This window comes from Amborella trichopoda, chromosome 8, assembly GCF_054954075.1.
Source record: "Amborella trichopoda isolate Santa Cruz 75 chromosome 8, AtrichopodaSantaCruz75HAP2 v2.0, whole genome shotgun sequence".
NCBI lineage: Eukaryota > Viridiplantae > Streptophyta > Magnoliopsida > Amborellales > Amborellaceae > Amborella > Amborella trichopoda.
This window is the reverse complement of record NC_142343.1, coordinates 1,457,573-1,463,730: the sequence shown is the minus strand read 5'-3', so window position 1 is coordinate 1,463,730 and position 6,158 is coordinate 1,457,573.

Sequence of the window (6,158 nt, the reverse complement as noted above, 5' to 3'; positions counted from 1 at the left end):
AATTATTTTCCAATGAAGAACCCATAAACTAATCATATCCATCTCTAGAATAAAAAACATGCATTCATCATCTTCGAAACTTTAAAAAAAAAAAAAAAAAGTAATACATGACTATTATTAACCATGAACGGATAAACTTAGATATGGGTCTCAGTATATAAAATTATAACACAAGAAATTAGTAATCACCGATGAAAATCGAAAAACACTCTCTTTCTCTCTCTAAAATCGACTTCAGCATCTTGGAGACTCTTACTTGTAGTAACTCAACACTCTCTTTCTCTCTCTAAAATCATTTTCAAAAATTACCTACTTCATACATTCATCATCTTGGATTCTCTCTCTCTCATGTCATTTTCCAAAATTATCTACTTCTAAATACTCTTCCAATGAAGAATCCATAACCTAATCACCCACCTCTAGCAAGAAAACATGCATTCATCATAAAAGGTCAATTTTTGTCCCTAAATTGTATTTCAAACAAATAATTTCTAAAGGAAAATGATAGAAACATGGGCCGGTGAGGGGGGGCCATTTATTCCTTTGAAATTATTCATTTTTTTGAGCTAATGTGATGACCGTTGAGAAAAAGACAGCTTGGGCTGATTCCAAGCCAGCTATGAAGTAAAGATAAGCTCAAAAGTGAGGCTTAGCTAATCATGATAAACAACTTTTAATCTTAATAATAACACTCATAAACCTTCTATTAAAATTAGCATTTTTTGTTAAAATATGATTTGTTTTACGGTTTCAAAAAATTGCAGAATTTTTGTCAATGTTTTTTATCAGTAGAAATATCTTGGTAAAATCAATTTAATATGATATTTTATAAGCTTCCCAATTTCCCATTATTATTGTGATAAAATACTCTCAGGGTAAAACATGAATCACCATCATCGTCAAAACAATTTCCCAACTAATTGCGGTCGGTTAGGATAAAACATGAATGTAATTTGAAAATAAAATTTGCAATCTCATTTTAAGATAAACATGCCACTTCCCCTATAATAGTTCTTATTTCTTAAGTATCAGTGAATTGAGAGAAAATTTGCAAGAAATTGATAATACAGATAGAGCGAGTAGTGAGCATAATGCTTTTGTATTTTTTACACATTTTAGCAAAAAATTTCATGTAAATTATCCAACAGCTTCATTTTTTTTTTCTAAATTATCTTATTCCACGAATAAACATCATTCAAAGCCACATTTTCCAGAACATTAAAAAAGAAAAAAAAAAACACACACTTTTTTTAGCGTTTTAGCGAAGTTTGGGTTGCCCACATGGATCAGTGCAAAATTGTACCAACCTTAGACTTCAATTAGCCACATGACCAAATACTTTATTGGAAGTCGATGAGACATGCCAAATGCCTTTCCACTAATAATTAACTCTACTTTAATTTTCTTACAAAAAGAAACCCATATTTTTATTCATAAACACAAAATGGATTGTTTGTGCTAAAATATTTCATACTGCAGCAGGAGCATATCGTCAATTTGCTCCCTCCGGGAAAAGTCAAGTTAATATTTTTTTTGGATTCCGAATTTTGGTCATGTAATTTCTAGAACCGATGAACCAACCTCAAAGCAAAAATTTATAATAATTTGTACTCTATATATGTCTAAATAAGTAACGTCAGAAGATTGAATAAGAATCCTCTAAATTTTAGAGGGGAAGTTCTAGATATTCAATAAATGAAAAAACCCAATTTTTTATATTCCAAATAATAATCCTGTTATACTTGATATATCCCAAAATTTTGGATTAAAAAAAAGTCACGAGTGTCTATTTCGGCCGAGGAGGTTGTTGTACAATATGGTATTGCAGGAGCATACTACATACACTCTTTATTTATGACCTATTTACTTGTTTAAGTAAAATTATATTTTTCCTTGAAAAAAAAAAAAAACTCATCTATTTTATTCATGAAAATAAACTAATATTTTTTTTAGTTATATTTATGTAGTACTTACTTATTTATTTATTGGGATTTGATGCAACATGAAGTAGACCCAATGCCTGCTTTTATGTGGGGCTTGTCCCCCATTTTGAACTTTAGTCGTGAGCAACCACCACACGACAACGCATATCCATCCTAGAGCCACAAATTTTAGGGCGGGTCCCGCCCCCATTTTAAGATCGAATCTCAGCCGTTCACGACAAACCGACCTTCGCCGTCCAAACCTAATCCAAGGGTAGAGTTGTAAAAAGCCGACCAATTTTATGAACTCCATTATAAATGATGATGTCATCAATTGAATTTTTTAGCCGTTGCTCCAACGTTTAACACGTGGAATCATTCAACCGATACGATCTTGCCACGTGGATTTAAAATTAGGACTAATACTTGGAGTTTGAGCCTTTTGCCATGTTTTTTTTGGAGCTGACATGTGAAGTGTCTTATACGATGTTCGCAAAATTGGATCGGATAGTCGGGCGATTAACCTGACTTGTCAAGTCGATTGATTATATTTTTAAAATGAATTAAAAATCTAAAAAATTTAAAAAATAGAAGAAAAAAAACATATATTAAGTGTATATTATCTTGAAAAAATACCTCCATATTTTTTATTTTTAGGTTTTAGTCCATAAAAAATTTAAAGTTTTAAAAGATATCTTGAAACATAAACATGGTAGATTTTATTTCTTCTAACCCCTAAACTAATTTAAATCTATTTTTTTATACCAAACAAATCTAAAAATATATGTATTTTCTAAAAGGAAAGGTTTCTATACTTCTCCTTACAACATAAAAGTTCTATCATCCCCTTACCATCCAGCCGTCCAATTTTGATCAAGAGAGTCATTCATCGTTTGATCTTAGATCCGATGTCTCAAAGTATTTTATTTTTAGCTTTTTTTATACAAATTCCATGAATATAAAGTTTGGTAGGTGCCATCTTCTCATGGGCCGCACCTATAAAAAAAAGATTAAAATAATTTTTCGATACAATATAATGACCAAAATACCCATTTGAAAATTTCAAGGGTATTTTGGTCATTTAATTTTATTGGAAATACTATTTTTATACTTTTCGCTAGTGCTAGTTTAATAGAGGAATGAACGCCCAATTTTTGGTGTCAAAATAGTTTATAGAAAAAAAATTAAAAATAAAATTGCGTAGATACGTGACATTGTGATTGGAGCAATCTTAGCCCTCAATTCAGAATGGACAGTTGGATAAATGGGAGGATAAAACTTCTATATTGTAGGAGAAGCATAAAAAGCTTTCTCTCCCCACACGCCTTTTGTCTCTTTCTGTCTTTTTATCTCTCTCCTCCCACTCTCTCTTTATGTTTACAGAGAGAGTACATTTCCAAAGAGAATGATAGACGTAGGAAGATAGAAAAAAATAACTTTAAGGTATATAACTGAAGAGAAATAAATGATTTGGTTGGATTTCACAGAGGTGAGAGGTTACGGGAAGAGAGAGGTGTTTGGAGAAACAATGGAGGAGAAAGAGAATGAGAGACGCAGGAAGAGAGAAAAAAAAAGAAGTTTGTGGTATATAAGTGAAGAATAAATGATTTGTTTAGAAAGAGCATGCATTTTTTCACATTTGTTTAGATTAAAAAATAGGTTTAAAGTAGCCATGGGTTAGAATATATATTTTGAAACCTTGGGTTTATCAAAAAATGAAACCTAAAAATAAGGGATATGGAGACATTTTCACTATTGTTTTATTACCAACATTTATCTTACAAAAACAAAATTGAAATAATTTTTCATATAAATTAATATATGATTACTATGGACTCTTATTTTTTGAGAACGTTTGGGTGTGTTGATTCTTTGGGATTTTGTTGTCCTTTGGGTATGTTTGGTAGTAAATCAGAGATTTCCAATTCCAAAATCTAGAAGGCAAAAAATTGAGTAGGGCCGGCAATGGGCCGGGCGGCCTAGTTTTAAAAAATAGTAGTCCATGGTTAGAAACTGTGGCCTGATGACAGGGTTAGAGTTAATATTGAGCCTAACTTGGCTGGGCCCTTTTTTTCTTACTTTTTTTTTTTTTTTTTCATTTATTTTTCACCCTGTGTGGGTCCTGTAAGGACAAGGGTTGGGCCTTGCCGCGCTTACAATTGAGCGCTTGATAACGAAAATACTGTGTTTGGTTAACTAGTATAGGACTATGGGGACTTTGAAAAACTATGTTTTAGTTTAAGCAGAAATTTAATAAATTAAGAGATATGAAAATTGACCAATTTTCATTAATTTTTTATAAAAAACTACACAATTATCCGTACATACCCTCTAAATTTCATTTAGATCGGATTTCAAAAAAAGTAATTAAAACTATTTGAAGTTTTGTGCACATTTTCATATGATGAAATGGCCCATAAAGAGAAAATTTGCATTTCTCATTTTGTTGGGGAATTCACTTTTCTATGAAAGTGGTGGAAGTCAACATTTATGATTTGTGAGAAATGTGGACTTCTTTTTACAGTAGCATTTCCATTTTTTAAACTGGAAAATGCTACAACTTTTAAAGAAGTTTGTATTGCGACCAAATTTCTGGTTTCCAAACAATCCCAAATTCTATGTGAAACGAATGCACATGTAATTACGATAAAGCATGTGTTGCTAGAATCAGATCAGCCACTTAACTGATTAGGGTCTGACCATTCCGAGCCATTGGACTGGCCACTCAATTGGTTAGGATTTTGTTTAGTCAAAGAGGATGATTAGAATTATGTTACTTAGTCTGGTGGCTAAACTAGCTAGCATTGATTCAAAAGGGAGGGATTAAATTTTAAAAAATAGAGAATCTATAATGAATAGCTAAAAAACATGAACTATGCTTATAAGTCCAAAATCAAAGAAACTTTGTTTTCACTAGCTTTTTACAAAATCCAACTTTTTGAATTGGATTAGAAAACAAAGGCACTGGTTGATGATGCGACTTGTTGGATCCAGTCTAATCTGGCTCTCTATTGAAAATAATGGTTTTGGAGGGCAAAAGAGTTGGTAATCCAAGCGGAATATGAAAAAATATTGAAATCTTTATGTGCTTCAACAATTTTTAAAGCTTATTTTAGGGTTGTAGTTCACTACTGGAAGCCACAGCTTCCAATATTGTAGCACTTCTGGTGTTTATTGAACCGAGGCCACGGCTTCCAATACAGCAGCGCTTCTGGTCTTTATTAAACCAAACTGGCCTAAATTTATACTGAAATTAGGAAGCCAAAACTTCAATGGAAGTTGGCTGCCAATCAAAAGCACCCCGGGGTACATTCCACTTGTTCTTAACAAAAAATACTCGGAATGCTATAAGTCAAGTGGCAGGTTTTTCATGTAATTTCTGTGGAAACTTGGATGAATTCATTATTAGTTTCCCTTGAAATCGGTTCATGAATTAATTATTTTGTCAAGAATCACATTTGACCTAACTTTTATTGTTCATGTCGCATTAGATCAAATTTTAACTTATTTTCCTAGAAAATAGTGTTTCTTTTTTTTGTGGGACATGGTATCGTTGTTCCAAAATTGCATCAAGACGTATATATGGGGAATTCCTCATACGTGGTTTTGGCCTAACTTCTCTATGTACGAGAGAGACGAAGACGGCTTTTGTTTGCTTGTTTTTCAGGGTAATTTAGTGGTAGGAATCGAAAACATAGATGGAGATAGTAATGAGAAGAAATGGTATACCTTTGGTGGTGCTTTCATTTGCACATATATAAAATAAGCTACATGACCCAAAATGGTACATAATTTGTGACTTAGAGTATATCATAATTTCTTAACTAAGATTTAAGCGCCTTTTTAGAAGCAGAAACAAGAATCCCAAAAAGTTGGATCTCACTAAAAATGTGCACTCAGGTTAGAAACAAAATAAGCTAACCATAATATGATAATTAAAGCATCAAACATAAAAAGTTGGATCTCACTAAAAATGTGCACTCAGGTTAGAAACAAAATAAGCTAACCATAATATGATAATTAAAGCATCAAACATAAATGCTATAACAACCCAACGATTCATGCGATTCACCTCAAAATGGTTACATTCACGGGTATGACAAGTATAAATCTACTAACTTGGTTCACAGATTTTGGGATATAGAGTTACCTTTTTAATCATCGACAAAACTCAGTCAAACAATCCTTTTAGACCCGCTTTCCTAACTGTTGTCAACCATCAATGTGCTATCTTTA